This window comes from Muntiacus reevesi, chromosome 13 (assembly GCF_963930625.1).
Source record: "Muntiacus reevesi chromosome 13, mMunRee1.1, whole genome shotgun sequence".
In the NCBI taxonomy this organism is placed as follows: domain Eukaryota; kingdom Metazoa; phylum Chordata; class Mammalia; order Artiodactyla; family Cervidae; genus Muntiacus; species Muntiacus reevesi.
The window spans coordinates 34,948,024-34,971,792 of NC_089261.1; the positions used below are offsets into that span (position 1 = coordinate 34,948,024).

The 23,769-nt window shown below is 36.3% G+C and overlaps 1 pseudogene; it reads left to right on the forward strand.

The window, feature by feature from the left end:
* Window positions 1-403: 403 nt before the first annotated feature.
* On the forward strand, window positions 404-1,336 carry LOC136146045 (nuclear transcription factor Y subunit alpha pseudogene; annotated as a pseudogene).
* Window positions 1,337-23,769: the final 22,433 nt, after the last annotated feature.

Sequence of the window (23,769 nt, forward strand, 5' to 3'; positions counted from 1 at the left end):
ATGGGTTGTTTTTGCTTTTGTATGTAGGCTTTTATTGGAACATAGCCACCTCTACTTGTTTACACATTGTTTGTGGCTGCTTTCTTCTGTTTTATCTTTTTATTTTTTTTAATATTTTTATTCTTTTTTTCCCATTTATATTGTTTAAACATAATCTTATATGTAATATGTCATGTAATTTTGTCCATACCCACACGATTTTGGGAGGAAGGACTGCCATTTTCGAGGCAGTGGTAGTGGTGTCAGCAGCGGCTGGAGCCTCTGATTGAGTTTTGGGGTCCGGTACTGAAACCAATCAACATGGGCAGCCAACCCGGGGAGTGAAGCATGGAGTGCATCTGGTGGTCTTCTAGGATCTCCAGGATGAAACTGACTGTGGACAGGACTCTGACTTGGAGGGACCATGGACCAGTATACAGCATAAAGCAATAGTTCGACAGAGCAGATTATTGTACAGGCTGGACAGATGCAGCAGCAGGTCCAAGGGCAGCCATTAATGGTACAGGTCAGTGAAGGCCGGTTAGTCACAACCGGCCAACACATCATGGTCCAGGCTCTTCCTGGCGGACAAGGCCAAACCATCATGCAGGTACCTGTTCTGGGACACGGGGTTTGCAGCAGATATAATAGGTCCCACCAGGACAGATCCAGATCCAGGGTGAACAAGTTGTGCAAGTGGAGGGTCAGTAGGGCCAGACCCAGCAGATCATCACCCAGCAGCCCCGGACGGCCGTCACTGCTGGCCAATCACAGACACATTCAGCAGATTGCTTTCCAGGGGCAGCAAGTGGCACAGACTGCTGAAGGGCAGACCATTATCTATCAGCCATTAATGCAGATGGCACCGTTCTCCAGCAAGGCATGATCACCATCCCCACAGCCAGTCTGGCAGGAGCACAGATTGTTCATACAGAAGCCGACACCAACACAACCAGCAGTGGGCAAGGGACTGTCCCTGTGACACTTCCAGTGGCAGACAATGTGGTTAATTCATGAGGGATGGTATGATGGTACCTGGTGCTGGCTCTGTGCCTGCAATCCAGAGAACTCCTCTCCCTGGCTCAAAGATGCTTGGAGAAGAGCCTATCTATGTCAATGTCAAACAGTACCACCTTATACTCAAGAGGAGGCAAGCTTGGGCTAAATTAGAGGCAGAAGGGAAAATTCCAAAGGAAAGAGGGAAATACTTGCATGAGTCTCAGCACTGTCATGCCATGGCACAGAAGCACGATGAAGGCAGATGATTTTTCTCTCCAAAGGAAAAAATAGTCCTGGTATGCAGGATCCAAGTCAAGTAGATGAAGAGGCTGTGACACAGATTATCCAAGTGGCCTAACCCCAGGCCATGTAATAGAGCTGATCAAGGTCATATTCCTCGCACTGTTTCCCACTGTGCCAAGGATGTTGATCAACTCTTCCAATGGGACACTGACAATCACATTCTGCCCTTTTCTACAGGACAGAAGCCACTTAGTTTTTAATAAGTGGCTCAGTATTATAATTACAGGCATTCTGGCAAACTGAAATTGCAGGCCTTTGTCTCACCCTTTCAGTCAGGACTTATCTCAGACTGTTGGTGACACTGACATTTTGTGAATTGGGATGATGCAAGGGACTCATGCCAGCCCATCAGTACCATGCATAGCACTTGTGGTGACTGGTGATGTCAACCAGCCTTCTGAGCACAGGAGAACAACCTTCTCAACCTACACTGCAATTGGGGAAGCTGCAACCCATTACTTCCCACAGATTCCGAACAGCATCTATCCCTCTAATGGGAGATTTCAGGCTGACTGATGTGCAGTTTGTATTCAGAAATGGTTTCCAGGCAAGGCAGCTCCATCTCATGATATGGAAACAATAAATTCTCTGAGATACATTCATCTAATCTGTGGTAATAATAAGAATCTCTTCTACTCAGATGATAGGTTGGGATTTTTGGACTCCAGCCAAAGAAAGCTAACTCTGGGGATAGAGTGATAAAAGATTCAAACACTAAAAGCATAAATTGCTGGATCTCTTAGCTTTCACAAGATGTGGTTTACTTCTCTGTCTGGTAACAAGTCATATGGACCATAGTTCTTGCTATGGGCTACTTTTAAGATGATTTAGAGGGTACTGGACCATGAAACTGCCTTTCCTTGGTAGAGAACAAAATTATACTTCTGTGCTGAAGTACTGAGGATATGTATAATAACTCCAAAACAAAGCAAAATTAGTGATTTTCAATCATAGGCTTTGTGACAGTATTTGAGGAATAGAAAGGTTCATGTATGTTTCAGTCCAGAAGGACAAAGTGTAGTGTATATGCCCTTGTGATGTCATATAACATGATTTGCCAGTGGATGGATGCCTGGGACGGATCTTTATAATGAAGAGAAAAATTTACATTCATACTAGAAATTTTAACAAGTGTGGAAAGGGAAAAGTCTGAGATTTGATCCTTGACAATTTCTAGAAAGTACAGTTTAGTCAAGCTAGCCGGGACCTAATCCCGCTTGCCCGCTAGAGTGTGAGGTTGATGCTGGCTTCACTCCTGCTGCGCTTTGCGGTGGCCCCAGAGAGTGAACATTCTCATTCTTCCCACGGCAGCCGATTCTTTGGTACCAGTTTTCGTTGATTTCCCCTTTTCTCCCTTGGTCCTGTGCAGAAAGGCTTTCACATTGCATCCATGTTCTGCAAGTAAAGTGCAGACTGGAGATAGAGGTTCCTGCAGGGTCAGGAACAGGGCCAAAGCCCCCAGAGTGGATTGCACCTCAGTAATCTGTTTCTTTTCTAAATGTGGAACCATGGAACAACTCAGGTGATTTCAGAAGAGTTGCTGTTTTCTTAGAAACAGAAGGAAGACTGTAATTCTTTCAAAGAACATTTGGTTTTGATTTAAATACCAAGACTAGAGATTGGCTCTTCCTTTGATATCACTCTAGCTATATGAAGAGGGAAAAGAAATTAAACTCACCAAGGAAAACATCACAAAAGGAAATCATTGTAATGGTGCAAACTAGAGGTACAGAGCTATGCAGAGAAAGCAGGAAGTGAAGTATATCCCTACTCGCTTGAGTCAATTTATCTGTCCTGGCTTCCAGATGTCAGGGGGGGCTGACCCTTTGGTGTTAACTTTATTTGGTAAGCCCTAAGTGCTTCAGATAATAGATTACTACAAACAATGAGGAATTTTTATTCTTTGGTTTTGTTTAGAAGTCTTCAAGATGTAGAGTTCGGAAAGAAATTTCTCAGACCTAATTTCTAGTAGCTAAACCAACAACAATTCCATTTATTTGTGTCTGTAAGACTGTACATATACTACCAACCTCATAGTGTTACGGGTTTTTTTCTCACAAGTTTGAGGTTTTTTGTGGGTTTTTTTAATGAAATGCTTTAGTTGTCATTTTATCTTTGCATTTCAGGTAGCTCATGACCCTTTATTGTGGTCATTTTAGCACATAATAACCCACAAAGTGGGGATGAGATTTGGATTTTTTTCTTTGTTACTAAAAGTTCTTTTATTCATTTGTTCTTGTGACCATAGTGATGCAAATAGAGTGAATGGATGAGTGAATAGTTGGTTTAATACACAGTTATTTTACTTAAGTGCTTTTTTTTTTTTGAAAGGATAATTATGAATGTATATATTTTAATTGTACTGGTACATTGAACATGTCAGTGTCTATACCACTGAACCAACAGAGCATTTTTCTGGCTAATGGATATCTGGTAATAATGTCTTGATTTTCCTTTGGAACTCAACTATATAGAAGAGTTTTTTGTTTTCCTTTTTTTTCCCTCAGCAGTGGAAGAAGCACAGGTGATTGATCATTGATGTCATTTCAATTGTTATTGTTAAAAATCAGCTTATGAGAATGCTAAAAAAAAAAGTATTTATACTGGAGTAATATATGTAAAGTGATAATTAAAAAATTATCTGTGCAGATACAGTACCCTTAAGAAGACATACAAGTCAGATTTGGAAGTTTTCAACTTTTAACTGATGCTATCAATTTAACCAGCAGTTATTCAGATGAAAAATAGTGCAAAGAGCATTCTAGGTCAAACAGGAGGTAAAGAGATAAAACATTTTCATTATAATATAAATCAATGCAATAATTCAAGACAACTTTCATTGAGAAAGTTTCTCTCATAGCTAGGTAGATGTATATATTTGTGTGTGTATACATAACCAATCAAATACTATATATTTAGTATATATTATGTGTAGTGTATACATAGTATATATGTATACACATTAGTTATACATGTACATTATATATATATATATATACATAATATGTATATGTGTATATATATGCATATGTATATATAATATGCTTGCAGCTACAGTAAACTCTTCCAAATGCTCAAAGAAGCTTTTTTTTCCCTTTTGGCTCTTGGTCTTCAGATATATTCATCATTTGACATGGACCAGTGCAACTCAAAGGTGATCTGTGAACTAGCTAGCTACCAATCTATCTATGATGATATAAAGAGATCAAGCCACTTGGAAAACTGTTTTCAAGACACTTGAAAAATATGCACACATCAACACTCACAAGTTTAACATTCAAGTGTATCACCTCACAAGACATCACATCACTGTCATTGAGAAGAGTATGGCATTCAATTCAGAGAAAGATGGAAAAATATGTCAGCCAAACTAAAGAATAGGATCATGTAGCTCCCTTAAAATGTTAACATTTAAAATCTTAGCTACCTGTCTTCTAAACCTGTATAGATATTTGGTTCAGTGTTAATCAAAAAGTGAACTACTCTTTACTCTCCACACTCAATGCTTAATTTCAGATAAAAGAGACAAAGTGCCAACTGCTTTAATATAGCAATGATTTCATATCATTTTCTTTTTGAGTGACAATCTTTCCATTTGATAGACTTTTTAGTCTGATTCAAAGCAGTAATTGGAATTACTGTTACAGCATCATCAGAATAAAACCTCCAGGCATTCTTTGTCCAGACACATTTATTGAGAGCACATTACTTTACTTGTGGGCATGGCAGACAGATGAACTGATATTAGGAGACTTATACTAGTCCTTGTCTCTGTTAACATAACAAATTATTTCCTCTAAAACAAGCTTCCAGTTGACTAAGGAAGAAATTTCTTCTTGTTTGAGAGAGATACTTGATTGAGGCTGGTATTTTATAATTAAATCCAAGGGAAGAAAAGCAAACCTTGAAGAAGAAAAGAAAAGAAAGTCATGGAAATAATTTTAGTAATAATATTTGGAAACAGCCTTCGGTAGATGTCCCATGAAGAGATGGGAAAGATTTTCAAAATAAACCTACTCCACTAAGATATATTAAGCAGAATATCTGGATTAAGTGTAAACATTGTTCATTGATGGTAATATGATTACTATAGACAGGAATCTGTATATGAAGTTTTAAAATACTGACATAAACAAACAAATAATCCAAATACAAAGAATGAGGAAACTGACACTGCACTGGGGAAAATATGTTTTGTAAAGGAGGAGGGAATATCTGGTATTTCTGGCACATAGCTTCAGCGCCTTCAGTTGAAGGGGACAGTAAGCATAAAGAAATGGCCCTAAGGACTTAAGAAGCAATAAGGATTAATGTTAACTGTCTTAAGACTGTTGTTTTGAACAGAAGACAAAACATATTTAATTATGAAGACAGATCCACAAAATTGAATCTCACTGGATATCTCTGCAATGGTGGACATATAAAGAAAGGAATTTTAAAACAGAACACAAATAGATTCTAAATAATACATTGAAATCTATTCCAAACTAATGTCCCAACTCCTGAAATCATAAATATTTGGGAAGGTAGTTTCAGATATGAATTAATCTTTCATCAATTTCAGAGATAAAGCTCACTGTGAGAGGATTACTATTTCTTACTGGTAGCATAATTTCATTTTTATCTTCAAGTTTTGGACAGTTTGAAGAATTTGGGTTATACCTTGCTTGAAACAATCTTAGGAGAGAATGACACCATGAAGTTAAATCAGCATGGTGGAATTGTGAAAATTTGGGATTCTGAATAAATCTAAGAATCTAAGATGTGGGGAAATTAGTGATTAATCACATGTATCAGTAATTTTATATAACACATAGGGAGAGTTACTATGCAGGGCTGAATATTATAAAGGTACTTGGAACAAAATGACTGCTTCTACTTTTGAAAACATTGATTTGAGGATATTTGACTAAAAATAGAAGAGCAGTAAGTAAAATTCAGCCCAGAGAAACTACCTGTAACTTGGACTTTATAGGTCTGACTGTCTTTTTGTTAAAGCTGTTTGTTGTGTTGACTTAGAAGAATTTACAAAAGGGTAAATACTTTTAGGTAGATGTGTCATTTGAAAACTGAAGAGAAATGCAGCTGTGAGAAAAATAAGGGGGATTCTACAACATTATCAAATAAATAAAAATCAATAGGAAGACACTATTAAGAAAATATAAAGGTAAGCCAGGTATTGGGAGGAAATATTCTGTCAAAGAACTGATATAAAGAATATATAATAAAAATAATGTAAATATATTTTAAAACATAATGCTTATTTTTAATTTGAACCAAATTTATATTTTGTTGTTTGATTTGATAAACATTCTTTTTATCTGATAGTGCTAGTCCTTCAGTTGTTTTTGACTTTTTGTGACCCAATGGACTGAAGCCCATCAAACTCCTCTGTTCGTGGAATTTTCCAGGCAGGAATACTGGAGTGGATTGCCATTTCCTTCTAAAGGGGATATTCCTCACCCAAGGATCGAACCTGGGTCTCCCACATTGTGGCAGATTTTTTACATCTGAGTCATCAGGGAAGCCAAATCAAGCATATAATGACACTGTGGGCAAAGGCAGTCTCTCATAAATGCATTCTTCCTTTAAATCTTCTTTTAACATTTATTTTATTGGTATGCAATTACCATAGCATTGTGAATTTAAGGTGTATAATGTGCACCTGATACATTTAGATGTTGCAGTATAATGACCATCACCTCTAAACATGCAATTTATTGATCCCCCCACTGGGCAGCATAAGAATGAAGTTGTACCTGGGGGTTCACTTCCTCCCCAAGAGATAAAGAAACCTTATAACCTGTGTGGGCTTATCACCTTGTCTGAGATTATCTTTCCCTGTTTCACAATCAATGTGTGCTCCTTTGCTCTGCTTAAGCGTGCATGTCAAATGGTACCTAGTCCACCCACATCCTACTCTGTCCCCCTAGAGGAAGGGGGCAGGGTCCTTCATTCTGCTGCACATAAGCTGCGTATTCTTGTCTGCTGCCCCTGGAATAGACCCCATGGCCATGGGGGTGCCAATACCCTCTACTGAAATTGATTTTGCTCTATTTCTTTGCCCATCCTGTTCTTGACTGTGGTGTGTGTTCCTCAAGGACTCTAAAACAAGAATCAGTGGGCAGAGTCTTCAAACTTCTGCTACTGGTTATACACAAAGGATGCCACTTGTATGCCAGATATACCATGCCTAAAATGGAAAAAAAAAAAAACTTATTAAACTCCTACAGAGGGAGAATTTTTTTTTTAAAGAAAATACTTAAGATTTCTAACCCATTAAATACATGGCCTCAAAGATTCTGTGGTATTGTACAAGAAAATCTTGAGGTACAAATGAAAGTTGGGGAACTAAAGTAGAAGAAGCAAAGTATATATTGATACATTTAGAAAAGGAGTGATTTATCTTCATGTGTGTGTGTGTGTGTGTGTGTGTGTGTAGAATGAACATTTTCTAGTAGACATAGTGGGATGATATGCCCAAATGGTTAAGGCAATGGACTACTAACCCACTGTGCTCTTCATGTGTGGGTTCAAATCCTATCCTTTCCAAGCTTCTCAGTGATGGGGGAATGCAATTTTGGGGGCTTCCCTGGTGGCTCAGTGATAAAGAATCCTCCTATGAATGCAAGAGATGCAGGTTTGATCCCTGGGTCAGGAAGATCCCCTGGAGAAGGAAATGGCAACCCAGTTCAGTATTCCTGCCTGGGAAATCCCCCATGGACAGAGGTCAGGTGGACTACAGTGCATAGGGTTATAAAAACTGATGGACACAATTTAGTGACTAAACAACCACAAAATAGACATAAGGGAGATATAATTTTCCCAGATATACTTTAATACAAAGACTAAAATAGAAAGTTTTAACTGTGAAATATGTTATACAACATTCCATAACATCTAATTATTTAAATAATAAAGATCAAATTAATCATTAATATAACTGCTGCTACCAATTGAAGAGTAACATAAAAATCCTAATTTGAAGAAGTAATGGTAAAAGGAGCTTTTTCGCCCCTTTCCTATTTTCCTATTCCTGTTCCCTTGTAACGTTAAAAGGACCTAATCTAGGAATGAGATCACCAGGACATTTAAACTAACTCCTGACCTATTATCCACAGAATGCACACAATATCTTGCCTAATCCATTGATTATTTTCTTAGATTAAAAGAAGTAGGAATAAAGAATTGAGCAGTTAAAGAATGACTAGCTCTTTGCCCCCAGCAGCCCTTTAACAATCCTGCAGGTATACCATGGGGGAAAGACAGCATCTGAAGAAGTCCCGAGGAGCCAGCCAGCCTGAACCCAATGGAAAATGACCCAGACTTTGACCTCCTGTCTTGATCATTCACTGAGATTCTTGCCCTCTTTTTTCCTCTAAGAAATGTCATGGCTGAACAGTAACTTGGGAATTGGTTTTGGGGACACTAGTCTGCCTTCTTCATAGGTTGTCAGCCTTCTGATTAAAGCAATCTTTCCTTTCTACTAACATTTGCCTCTCAAGTATTGACTTTTGAGCAGAGAGCCACTGGACCTGAGTTTCGTAACAATAGAGTTGCACAATTTAAGTTGGAGGGCTTCCCTTGTGGCTCAGCTGGTAAAGAATCTGCCTGCAATGTGGGAGACCTGGCTTCGATCCCTGGGTTGGGAAGGTCCCCTGGAGAAGGAAAAGGCTACCCACTCCAGTATTCTGGCATGAAGAATCCCATGGACTGTAAAAAAGTTGGATGTGATCATAGACATAAAGCATTCAAATATGTCATTTTTCTTATTTGAACAAACATACAATTTTTCCAAGTGCCATGTTCTTTCAAATCATGAATACATAAATGATTTCAAATGTGTTTATATTGTTTCTTTAAGTAAATAAATATTGTATAGGTGTAAATTACACACCCAAAGGCCCAATCTAAATGATGACTTTGTACAAACATATATACCCTTGTAGCCACAACAAAATCAAGCTATAGAGCATGCTCATCACCCTAGAAAATTCCCTTGTATGTCTTTGAAATAATTTCTTAATCCAAATGAGCAAACAATATTTTGCTTTCTGTCACTAAATATTTATTTTCCATTTATAGAATTTCATCTAAATGGTCAAAATTATGTATTCTACTTTTGTGTAATTATCAGTTATATCTACTTCATTGATATTTTCTTTTTTCTTTTACTTCATTGATATTTTCAAAATTCCATATTTTTATCAATTTATCATGTCATTAAATTCCCCTCACATTTTACCATTTGTTTCATAAGAGAGTAAAGAGACCTTATTGAAATAGCAGGGAATTTTATGGTGATGTCAAAGGGTAACACCATAGTAATAGTAGTAATAGAGCTAAATTAGCATCAGAATAAAGAAAAACCTAAAATCTCACTAGTAAATTTAAAAACATAGCTGAATAGAATCAAGCTAGTCTATAGTCAAGATTGCTGGGAGAAATATCAATAACTGTTATTGTCACTGTCAATAATATCTGTCATCAGATATTCAGATGACACCACCCTTATGGCAGAAAGTGAAGAAGAACTAAAGAGCCTCTTGATGAAAGTGAAAGAGGAGAGTGAAAAAGTTGGCTGAAAGCTCAACATTCAGAAAACAAAGATTATGGCATCCAGTCTCATCACTTCACGACAGATGGAGAAACATTGAAAACAGTGGCTGACTTTATTTTTTGGGGCTCCAAAATCAGCACAGATGGTGATTGCAGCTGTGAAATTAAAAGACGCTTACTCCTTGGAAGGAAAGTTATGACCAACCTAGATAGCATATTAAAAAGCAAAGACATTACTTTGTCAACAAAGGTCTGTCTAGTCAAGGCTATGGTTTTTCCAGTAGTCATGTATGGATATGAGAGTTGGACTATAAAGAAAGTTGAGCACCAAAAAATTGATGCTTATGAACTGTGGTGTTGGAGAAGACCCTTGAGAGTCCTTTGGACTGCAAGGAGATCCAACCAGTCCATCCTAAAGGAGATCAGTCCTGGGTGTTCACTGGAAGGACTGATGCTGAAGCTGAAGCTCCATCTGATGTGAAGAGCTGACTCATTTGAAAAGACCCTGATGCTGGGAAGGATTGAGGGCAGGAGGAACAGGGGATGAGAGAGGATGAGAGGTTTGGATGGCATCACCGACTCAACGAACACGAGTTTGGGTAAACTCCAGGAGTTGGTGATGGACAGGAATGCCTGATATACTGCGGTTCATGGGGTCACAAAGAGTTGGACATGACTGAGCAACTGAACTGACAGACTGATAGTCAATTTAATTGATTCTCAACACACACTTCAACCCTCTTTAAATCAAGATATATAATATATTGGCTTCTTGACACTGCTGTATGATATACAGGAAAATTGTTAAGAGAGTGGATCCTAAAAGTCCTCTTTAGAAGAAGAAAGCACTTTTTCCTCTTTTTATTGTATCTATATGAGATGATGGATGCTAACTAAATGTATTGTGGCAATCATTTCACAATATATGTAAATAAAATCATCATTTTATAAACTTGAAATTCATACAGTGATGTATGTTAAATAATTCTCAGTAAAACTGAGATGAAAAAGTGATAAATTTCAAATTCAAACATTCAACAGCTTGATATTCATTATTACTGAAAAGAGGAAAATGTGACTCATTACTTGAGCAAAAAAAAAGAGTGAATATATATATATATATATATATATACACACATAAATTATATTAATTATATAATTAATAGACAGATTTAAAATGGCTATCATATATGTGCTCAAGAATATGAGGGAAAACATGGGCATGCTAAGAAAAAAGAGAAAGATATCTTTAAAAATTAAGTGAAAATTTTGGAGAAAAAATGTTTTAACTAATTTTAATTAAAAAAAAAAAATCAACTGGAGACACAGACCAGAATACAGACACTTGTGAAACAGAGTATTTGCTGCCATATCAGTAAATAAGTATGGTACAACAATCAGCTATTTTGGGCCTCCAAATGTGAATTTCTGAGCTTGGAAAGTGCCCAAAAGGAAGAAGAATGTGAACTATCCAGCAGCTATCAGCCACTCCTCACAGTGAGTGCTGAGGAGCTCTGGGGATGTGAGAAAGCCCAGAAGGCAGCCATCCACCACTCCCTATTGTGAGGAAGGAACTAAAGATGTGAATATCAATCCAATCATTTAGATTAAACATAAAAACAAAATACACAATTAATCCAAAGGAAAAAAAAACCAGAAAAATAAAGGAAAAGATGTGACAGATAGAAAGCATATAATATGCTTAGTTTCAGTAATTTTGTTACTGCATTATATAAAAGTGGCTTAAGCTTTACAAATATAAGGTAGGTGCTGTCTAAATGGATAAAAATGTGAGACCCAACTATACTAAGACAGCAAGTGCAGAGTTAAAATGGACAATGAAAGTTTAAGTTAAAATATGCTATATAAAAATTAATCATAAAAAGCTGGAATGGCTACATTAATTTCACAAAAACTACATTTCAGAACAAGGACTATTACCACAAAGAAAGTATTAATTTAGCAAAGGTAAGAGAGTTATTTTATAAAGAAAACACTAACATTCAGTGCTCATGAAACTAACAGGCTTCCCAGGTAGGGTTAGTGGTAAAGAATCCACCTGCCAATGCAGGAGAGGAATTCACTTCCTGGTTTGATTGGAAGATCCCCTGGAGTAGGCAATGGCAACCCAATACAATATTCTTGCCAGGAAAATTCCTTGGAGAGAGGAGCCTTTTGGGCTATAGTCCATGGTGATGCAAAAAGTTGGACACAACTGAACATGCATACATACACACACATGCAACTAATAATGTTGCTTCAAAATACACCAAGCAAAAAATTGCAGAACAGAAAAGAGAAATATAAATATACACAGTCACAGTTGGAGATTTCATCCCTCTGCTTTTAGTAACTTACAAAGCAAGTAGAATATTACAAAGTGTATGAAGGCTAGGAACAATGCCGTCACCTAAATGATCTGATTGCTCTTTATAAATTACTACATTTAGTACTCATAGAGAAAATGTTTTGTTCAATGCATATTCAATGGATTATTCACCAAAATAGGCTGCATGCTGGCCATAAAATAAGTATAAATGAATTTAAGAGTATGACAATCATACATAGAATATTTTCCTCTGACTATAAAATAATTAAATCAGAAATTAAAGACATATTTGGAATAATGTGGAATATTATTGGAATAACCCCACATATCAAAATTAAACAACATACTTATAATGACATGAATTTAAATTAAAAAATTTAAGCAAAATTATGAGATATTTAAATGGATTGAAATGAAAACTCACCTATCAACAGTAAATTCTTGTATTAGAAAAGACTGAAATTCTCAAGAAACAGCTAAGAAAATGAAGTGCAAGTTATAACTTTGCAGAAATCTGAAACCTAAATCTAACTACCTGGTTCATTTTAAAAGAATTCTTTTTATGTAGCTTTTTTTCACTAATATCTGATCATCAAAACAACATTAGAATGCCATCTAATATTTTAAATGCCAAGGCGGAATTATATATGCCTAGTTCACTCTGGGATTCCTCCTTTCTTTAGCATGGACTTGGGTGATCATGATTAACAGTATCTGCCATATTATAAATGTTTGTCACATAAGTCATGGTTGGTTAAATTTGTTTGATGGTAACACTTGCCAAAAAAAAAAATGATTCTTGATAATGACAATGCCACCAAAAAGAAAGTGTACACTTTTATATGTAAAATATAATTTAACCTACAAATCACCTTATATGTTCGGAATTTCCTCAGTGGTCCACTGGTTAAGACATCATGCTCCCAACCTAGGGAACAAGGGTTCCATGCCTGGTCAGGGAACTAATATCCTGCATGCCACAGGACTCCGTCAAAAAAATAAGTTTTTCAGTCTTTTAGTTATTAGGGCAGTTTAGTTTTACTCTTTCTGTTGATTGATAAGTGATCCTCTCTCTCTCTCTTTTTTTTTTCTTTGTTTCTTTCTCTTTTCAAATTTTATTTTTCTCTTTATTTCCACTTTTACAACATAACTAATTTTGTTAAGTTATGTGAATCTTATTGAAGAACAATATCTTTTAAAATTAGCCAGTAAGCTTCTTGAAACAGGTCTGCCTCAATGAAATGTGCAGTCGTGGCTGAGTTTCTGAGAGTGGGACTGAGGCTAGAAACTTTCTACCACTGCTTCTAGAATCTTTTACTTTAAATGTGAGATTTTTCACTTGTTAACAGTTTAGCAGCTGTTATTCCTAATATAAATGCAAATGCAGATGTTTTAACTTGAAAAACCAAGCTTGGTCATTCTCCTGATTTATGGAGCAATTTGGGAGAATAATTGTAGGACAACGACAGTGGAATGAATGCCCTGTCAGAGGGAGCTAGCATACAAAAGTGATAGGCTTTGGACATTATGAGATGGCAGCAGGTAATACAGAATTTTAGTAAAGCTATTGACTTATTACTCCAGGGTTTTCTCTGCTCTACTTGTTGAAAATATACTTAATCCTTTTGGAGTAAATAAGTCCTTTGAAAAATTTTTGCATAGGTAAATGAGAATAGAAGAAAATAAAACTTCAGGAGAAAAATATATTAATTTTCCTATTAATTTTTAATTGGAAAATGGGTTAATCCATTAATTTGAAAAAATAAAATAAAATGAAAAAGGTCAGAGGATGAGATGAAATGAAATTAAAGTAAAATAAAATAAAAGGTAGCCACATGGATGCCTGGAATTGTAGCAGTAGATCGCAATGTTATTCTTCTTTCTTAGAGTAGTAAAGGGCATAGAATAGAAAAGAATAGTATTAATCACTCAGTTATCTGCAACTCTTTGAGACCTCATGGATCCAGACGACTCTGTCCTTGGAATTCTGCAGGCAAGAATATTGGAGTGAGTAACTATTGCCTTCTCCAGGGGCCTGCCTTCTCCAGAGATTGAACCCAGGTCTCCTGCATTGCAAGCAGATTCTTTACTATCTGAGCCACCAGGGAAGCCCTAAGGGTCATAGGAACACATTTTAAATACATTCAGAATCTACATATTATGTCAATGTGGGCCTTGCAATTGTGTTAATTTTTAAATCACTGGTAAAGGCCCTCGTTTACTGAGCTCATTGGTTTCCTTCACCTCACTGTATTTTCCTGTGCATTTCCTTCTGTCTTGTGATTCTTGCTCAGGCCATCCTGCAGTTTCTACTCCAAAACTGAACTACTTTAAAAGATACATATATCTTGCATTCAGGCTAATTTTGTGGCTCTTAAAGCTGCCACTATAAATCACTTTCTTAATCTAGCACACAATCTTCCTCCTCTGATCACTTCACTGCTTTTTCTGGGAACACCACCAAAAACTGCATCCTGCCTTGCTGTAGCTTCAGGACTCTATGCTTAACAAAGAGCATTGATAAAAGGACCTATTTCTGCCCTAGGAGGACTAATATAATAGAGGGAAAGAAAAAGAAGTAACATATTTCTGTTCTTTCTCTGATTATTAGACGCCACCTTTTTCTCTTTGATTACTCGCAGATTAACACATGGACACCCATTCCTTTGACTCTTATTCCATTTCAGGGTTATTTAAATGTACCTGGTTTGGTCATGCTGATATGGCAGTACAAACCATTCATTTATTTTTCATCTGCAATAGCCTCTTTTCTGCATCTCCCACCCCCTTCCTCCTGCATGCCCCTTCACGCTGTGCTTCTGAACAGTCTATTTTCTAATTCAAAGTGATCTTGTAGGATTATTTTCTAAAACTAGGCACTTAGACTTTATTAATAAATCAAGATGTGATGTTTTCCCTGTGGTAGTTCATTTTCTACTTGAAATTCAGAAATAAATTGAAAGGAACAAGTAAATTTTTTACGCATGTGACAAATACTAACAGAAAACAACCAAATGACTAAATTAAATAATAAAAAGATGGAATACAACTTCTGGTCACATAGCTTTGAAGTAAAGTCCTGAAGAATATGCAGGACTAGATTTCTTTAAAAAAAAAAAAAAAAGAGTCCTAAGGCAAAGGTACAAGCATGAAGAATGTCAGGAATGTTGTGTTGAGAACAAAGAAGTCATATGAAGCTTACTTGCCCTGAGGTGTATAAAAAAAGATCCCACAAAAAATATCTATTTGTTTTCAAATATCAGTTTGATTAAATCAATTTAAATGATTAGTTGAAACACTTTTAACTTTTGGGATTCTTTACTTCATTTGTGCAACACATATTTTTGTTCAGAGAGAAAGTTGTCCTGTGTTTGCCTCAACTTAACTGGATCGGAAAGATCCCCTGGAGGAAGTCACAGGAACCCACTGCAGTATTCTTGCCTGGAGAATCCCATGGAAGGGCCTGGAGAGCTAGAGTCCATAAGGCTATAAAGAGTCAGACATGACTGAAGTGACTTAGCATGCCCGCAACTGAGAGAAACTGACCTTTCCTGTGGGTTAAAGAATCCATTAAAGTCAGTTGAATACTGTTACAATAAATATAGACACTCAGTATCTTAAGTGGGTGAGTAGTGTGGCTAAAGCCTGTCACACAAAAAGTTCATTGTGTGGGAAATTCTGTTCAAAGGGGCTATTCAGGAACCCAGACTGATGTTGGCTATTAGTTCTTCAACGTCTGATTTAGATAAAAATTTTTTAAAAATACCTTAATATACCTTAAAAACAGCTACCAAATTGATAAAAAGGAAGAAGAGAAAGGAAAGAATTAAGCAAGAGGTTCTGGGAGGGATTTGGCCTAGAATTGGATTTTATCACCTTTGTCTATACCTCATTAATGGAAAATTCAAACACATACTTAAAGGAAATACCAGCTGTGGAGAATAACTAGCATCTCTGACCAGCAAACAATACTAGTTTGTTTGTTTTTTGTTTATTGCAACTGGAATGTTTTCTGGGGCCAATAATAATTTTTAAGATATATTGCATAAATAACAAACAAAAATTTGCTTGCATTCTTTTAGATTCATTGTTTCTTATTAAATGCCATTCAAAATCATCAATGGATATGAAAAGAGGCAGTTACTGTAAAGTGCCATAGATTAATCACAGCAACATACTGTGTCCTTACATAGTGTGACAATGAAAATATGGAGCTTATATCTTTTTCTCTTTCCATTATGGTTTGCTGTTGTTGTTTAGTTGCTATGCCATGTCCGACTCTTTGCAGCCCCATGGATTACAGCACACCAGGTTCCTCTGTCCATGGGATTTCTTAGGTAAGACTAGTTGAGTGAGTTGCCATTTCCTCCTTCAGGGCATCTTTCTGACCCAGGGATGGAACCCACATCTGCATTAGCAGGTGGGTTCTTTACCACTGAGCTCCCAGGGAAGCCTTATTATGGTTTATATAGGATATAAAGTGTAGTTTCTTGTGCTATATAGAAGGATCTTGTTGTTTATCCATTCTACATATAATACTTTGCATCAGATATCTTAAACATGTAGCCGGATTCATTTTGTGTCCCAGTTGTGAGTATCCATGTTTGTGTACTTATGATGTTGACTCATTTGTGTTACATACAACTATAGTAATGAAAAGGTGAATACAGACTAGCTTGACATATGTAATTTTTCTCCTTTCTCCTTGTATCTGTTTCATTAGAACCGACTTTATTGTTTATAGGTTCAGTCAGTCAGTTCAGCTCAGTCATTCAGTCATGTCTGACTTTTTGTGACTCCACGGATTGCAGCACACCGGGCTTCTCTGTCCGTCACCAATTCTCAGAGCTTACTTAAACTCATGTCCATCCAGTCGGTGATGCCATCCAACCATCTTGTCCTCTGTTGTCCCCTTCTCCTCCTGCCTTCAATCTTTTCCAGCATCAGGATCTTTTTCAATGAGTCAGCTCTTCACATCAAGTGGCCGAAGTATTGGAGTTTCAGCTTTAACATAAGTCCTTCCAATGAAATTCAGGATTGCTTTCCTTTAAGATGGACTGGTTGGATCTCCTTGCAGTCCAAGGGACTCTCAAGAGTCTTCTCCAACACCACAGTTCAAAAGCATCGATTCTTTGGTGCTCAGCTTTCTTTATAGTCCAATTCTCACATTCATACATGACTACTGGAAAAACCTTAGCTTTAAATAGACAGACCTCTGTTAGCAAAGTAATGTCTCTGATTTTAATATGCTGTCTATATTGGTCATAATTTTTCTTCCAAGGAATAAGCATCTTTTAATTTCATGGCTGCAGTCACCATCTGCAGTGATTCTGGAGCCCAAGAAACTAAAGTCTCTCACTGTTTTCACTGTTTCTCCATTTATTTGTCATGAAGTGATGGGACTGGATACCATGATCTTAGTTTTCTGAATGATGAGTTTTAAGCCAACTTTTTCATTTTCCTCTTTCACTTTCATCAAGAGGCTCTTTATTTCTTCTTCACTTTCTGCCAAAAGTGTGGTGTCATCTGCCTGTCTGAGGTTATTGATATTTCTCCCGCAATCTTGATTCCAGCTTGTGCTTCAACCAGCCTGGCATTTTTCATGATGTACTCTGCATATAAGTTAAATAAGCAAGGTGACAATAGACAGCCTTGATGTACCCTTTTCCTGATTTGGAACAAGCCTGCTGTTACATGTTCAGTTTATAGGTTACAAAATTTATATTTGAAAATATACTACTAAAATAATTTTCAAAATCACTAGCTGGGAGTAAGAAATAACTAATACTATTCTGATCATGTCCCTAGCAGATACAGTTAGGTATTTCATTTCTCTTCATCAGTACTCTTGACCTGGTTCCCAGTGATGTGTGAGACATACAACTCCCAAGAGTTGTATTTAGTTATATTTATTTATAGAAACCAACTGTGTAATTAACATGTCTCAAGGAGGTGAAGGAAGTGTCAGTTTGAGCCCATTAAGTGTCATCTAATCAAATTTCATGAATTAATGTTTTCAGTGAGCAGTGTTTCCTGGAGGCGTATTGGTTAAGGTGAAAAGTAGAGAGCAGATTAATTGAAATTCAATTTTTTGAACTGGTAATGGACTCCTAGGTAGTATCCCATTGGCAGATAAGCTTAAATGCTTTACAAAATGAAAGGAAAGTAATGATAAATACATAACATTCTTGACCATCATTCATAGGTAACAGTTCTATAATTTCAAATTATTCTTAGGCCTGTAATTATTTGTGTTTATGTTGGCAAATATATTATTTGATTTTGAAAACTGTGCCACTAATTACAAGGTTTCTGAAGATTTATTTTGTAGTTTCTATCCTATTACTACCATTTATCATTTGTGGTTCTGACCCTATAAATTTAAGATTTCTGCACACTCCTGGGAGTGTTTTCCCTTTAATGAGACATTGATAGTGAAGGGGTATTAATATGAAACATTTCATTGAAAAGGTCATGAAACATCTAAATTCATAAGAAAGTCTGTTTAAATGATGCTATAATGATGCCTTTATATGTACCAGAAAAATCCTTAAAGACATATTATTACTAGAAGTTGTAGGAAATATTTATCTAAAATTAACTATTTTGTTCAATGAATTAGGATGTAAGAATTTCAAGGGAGACTGAGACATTGAATTTTGTAATTTTCATACCTAACTGCACATCAGACTATGTTGGTACCTAGAAGTTATTATTCAGTAAGACTCTTTTTGAAGCCAGAAGTCTGTATTTCAAAATGAAGACAAAATTTCTTAAGATAATTCTGACATAGCCAGGCTGTGTTATTTGAGGATGGCTGTTCAAGAATAAGTATTTCATTTTACTTATAAGAAAGTAATATCTAAAAAGGATAAGACACCAGATTAAAAGCCTATTTTTAATTTCATCAAATTTCTTAGTTTTAGGCCGGGGTGAGGGGAGAAGATGAGTACCAGTTACTTCATCAGGGATGACAAGCACATATTCTAATATATTTTAGTATGCTATATCTTTTCATTACAAATGTATTAAATCAATATTTTTTTAAACTCAGTGACTGTTTTAAAGTTGAAAATGTGTATTATTAATATGCAAAAAGGTATTTAGGGTCAAAATTATATTACTTCAACTTCATCCTTTGCTCTTCTTAATTCATACTTCATACTTGTCAATTTTTATTTCCAACCTTCCATTTTTAATTTCTCAAATGGGATAATGTGCCAAGAGTATAATCCTTTATCTACCATCATATCTATATGGATATATAATTTCAGGTACTGTCATGCATTGTATTTATGTGTGTATCACAAATCAATTTTATATTTTATTAATTTTATTTTTATTAGTTCTTCCCTAAGAATATTATGAAAAGAAAACAAAAGCAGATTTCTTTATAGTTACCCATGTATTTACATTTCTGGCATCTTTTTTTTATATCTATAAAATAAACTATAAAGATATACAACACAGGGAATATAGCCAATATTTTATAACAACTACAAGTGGGGAATATCTTTTAAGCATTTTGAAGCACTATATTTTATACCTGTAACTTGTATAATATTGTGCATCAACCACACTTCAATAAAAAAGAAACAACAGAAACACACACACAGAAAATATCATTCCATTTTCTTCAGGTCTCCATTATTTCTGATGAGGAATAAGTAAGTTTACTATTACTGTTTTTCTGTGTGTAGTAGTTCTTTCTTTTCCCCCTCAATGTTTTCAGGTTACCTTTGACTTTTTACTGAATTTATCAGACCTACAATTCCTTCATTTCTCTCATTTTGAGGGAAATTACTTCACGATGTTTACTTAAAAATTTCTGCCCTATTCTCATGTGTGTCTCTTCCTGACACAGTTATTATATGTCAGTTTTATTTTGCCCGACAATTGCTAACTATCCTGAGCATGTTTCTCTCAAACACTGTGTCTGCTATCCAGATAATTTTTATCATATATATTTTTATTCATCAGTGATCAAGGTCACTGGCTCCATTCTCACCTCCAATCTACTGTGAAGTGCAGGAAAAAATTTTGCCTCAGTTATTTTAATTTAAATTTTTAGAATTCCCCTGTTTTTATGGATTCCATTTCTCTGATGAGATTACATGAAAGTGCAATCATTATCATCTTGTTTTTTTTTTAATCTTTCGAAATAAGGTGTACTTATTTGAACAATATGTCATACTTGCTTTAAACTTGTCTGCAAAATCTAATACCCAAGACATTGTTAGTTTAACTTCTATTGATTGTTTTATTGACTACTAGTCACATATGCTGGTTTCCTTGCTTATATAATTTTTAAAATTATCATTTTGTACTAAAAATATTTTATGGTAAATTATAGAGATTCTAGATTTGGTTAGCATTCCCTGAAGTATATTTATTTTCTTCTCGTAGGGAATTCAGTTACTAACTGGTCACTTGTCCTTAGGTAGGCTCTGTTAACACTTTGCTGCGAACCATTTTTGCAGAGTCCTAGGTGTCTCTTAAGTCCTCTCACTTGTAAGACTTGGTCTCCATGCCCTCCTGTCCTGTAGGACCCAGGGCTTGATTTTAGTGTGTTAGAGAAGGTAGAGTGAGGGTCCCACTAGGTCCTCAGACTTACTCATAAGCAGTGGTCTTTCTGGTGTCTCAGCTGGATGTCTAAAATGTGAAGGACGTGGCAATGACATTTTGCCACTTTCGCTTGACTGGGTACCAACATCGCCCAGTGCAGTTACCTCTCCCACTCACTTCATTTTCCATCCTGCAGTCAACACTATTGGGTAAATCCTTTAGAATCTTTCACTGTGTATGTGAGACTTGGTCCTTGGCACAGAACTTGTTAGGAAAACTCAAGCATGTTTGTGGGAAGCCACTTTTCCAGGCTCCCTCTTCTTCAGTGGTTTTATCTACAGAGCCCACATGCTTGAGCATCCATGGATTTGATCTCTCCCTTCAGATTTCACCTCAACCATTGGGATTCCTATTGGAGACCAGCTTGCTGAGTCATGATTAAGGAACTGTCTTCTGGTAGAGGGATGATTGTGGAGCAAATCTGAGTGTCCATGTTTCCAAAATTTGGGGTTATGTGCCCTTGCTGTCTAGTTCATAATAACTATTGCCTTATGTACATCGTCTAATTATTTGTTTGCAATGGAGGATGTAATCCAATAATATTACCCCAAAACTGGTTTCACTCAACTTGCAAGTAAGGATAGCACTGGGTATCTTTTCCAAAGCAGTGTGTTTCTGAACAATGCAATTAGGGAAGTTTTAAGTTAAGGGCCCATGCATAATCATGAAGGAGTTGAATAAAGGAGAATTCAATATAGAATTGGGGCAAAGCTTGACAGAATACAAACTTTAGTTGATTGAAGTCAGAAGGGTCAATGTTATCATTCCATTTTCCACTTGGGCATGTGTGGTGTGTGTGTGTGTGTGTGTGTGTGTGTGTGTGTGTGTGTGTGTGTGTGTGCACGTGTGCACATAGAACAGTGTTTAGTTTATTCAGAGTTCAAAGAAAACATGTATCAAGTTGGTTAGTACATTCTATGAGGAGGAACCTGGACTCTGTTTGATAGCTGAACTATTGTGTGTGTGTGTGTTTTAGGTTTTTTTTGTTTTTGTTTTTGTTTTTTTTTTGACTGCTTTTCCTTCATTCCTGCATTCCTTCACTTCCCCTTAAAATCATAGATTACTGAGACCTGTTGAAAGACAAATTTTGAGGTTGGGCTTAGATCACAAAATGGCTTAGGCTAAAATGGCTCCTTTTATGTCAAGAAAGACCATTCTTACTTCTCTTTCTCTGAGAACCCCTTAACCTATGTGCTTACATAATCACTCTATCATACTATCATACTTGGAAGCAAGAATCCTGTGTTGATATGTAATGTTTGGCATGAACAAACAGAAAAAAATACATAAGACTTAATTGCAGCTCTAACAGAAAAAATTATTTTCAACCCTCTCAAAATAAAAGTCAAATTTTGTCTCACATAAGTTCAGGATAGAATAGCACAAGTGCTTGTATCTTCATCTTACAGGAAGACGTCAAAGCATGATGTTTACAGCTATCTAAAATTAATAATACAATTAAAAGTCAACTGAGTTTTGAAAATAGCAATTCTGTATTGAGTGGAACAAAAAAAAGGAATACAGATTGAATTTAATAAGGCAAATTGTCATTTTTTGTCATAATAAGTCAATAGTTCCCACATAAGATTGACCAGGAACTAGAACTCTGAAATTCTTTCTCATGGATGTAACTATGAGAAGTGTTCTTCATACATTGCTAGACCAGAATATTAGTGGAGGAAGAGAGAAAAAGTAAAGAGGACGTTTTTCTCTCCCTCCTAATGAATTGAAATCTTATGTGTGTTAAAAGCTTATAAAACTGCATATTGGATAAGCATATCCATTTTGACACCCATTTATCACATAATATTTAGTTACCACTGGCTTATATGATGTAAAGATCCTATTTTTATTTCCTATTTTATTTTTTTTATGTAAAACTCTTTAGATGAATATGTTATTTTTATGTTCAGAAAACACACAGTCATGCAAATAGTAAGCACAGTGTTTGGCTTGGACTTTTAAAAAAATTTTAGTTAGACTGATAAACCTAATTGCAAGGCAGCAGTGGAGATTCAGAAATAGAGAACAGACTTGTGGAAACTGGGGGAAGGCAGGAGAGGGTGGGATGAACTGAGAGAGTAGCAGAGAAACATACAAATTGCCATATGCAAAATTTAGCCAGTGGGAATTTTCTGTATGACGCAGGGAGCTCAAATCAGGTGCTCTGGTTTGGACTTCTGGGCCTCACTTTGTGTTTGTTGGGCTTCCCTTGTAGCTCAGTCAGTAAAGAATCTGCCTGCAGTGCAGGAGACCATGGTTCAATCCCTGGGTTGGGAAGATCCCCTGGAGAAGGAAATGGCACCCCACTCCAGTATCCTTGCCTGGAAAATCTCATGGACAGAGGAGCCTGGTGGGCTGCAGTCCATGGCATCACAGAGTCGGGCACGACTGAGTTACTAACACTTACTTACTTACCTACTTGTGTTTGTTAAGTTGTTTTTTTAAAAGCATATATGCAAATATAGTTCTTCCCAAATTTTCTTCAATGACCCAGGCTTCCTTGTAAGTCACTGTCCTCAAACTATCTAAGGACATTAAACTAATCTCTCAGCGATTCAAAGTTTGCCTAGTAGCTCAGTTTAAAGGAACCACCTGCAGTGCAGGAGAACCCAGTTCCATTCCTGGGTCGGTAAGATGCCCTCTAGAAGGGATAGGCTACCCACTCCAGTATTTTTGGGCTTTCCTGGTGGCTCAGTTGGTAAAGAATCTGCCCACAATGAGGGAGACCTGGGTTTGATCCCTGGGTTGGGAAGATCCCCTGGAGAAGGGAAAGGCTACCCACTCCACTATTCTGACCTGGAGAATTTCATAAACTTTGTAGTCCATAGGTTTGCAGAGTTGGACACAATTGAGCAACCTTCACTTTTCACTTTTTTTCACTTTCACTTTTTTTTTTTTTTTTGGACTGAGCAACTTTTCACTAAATAATTCAGTCAAATTTTTAATTAACCAAAATTTTTAAAATATTTTTA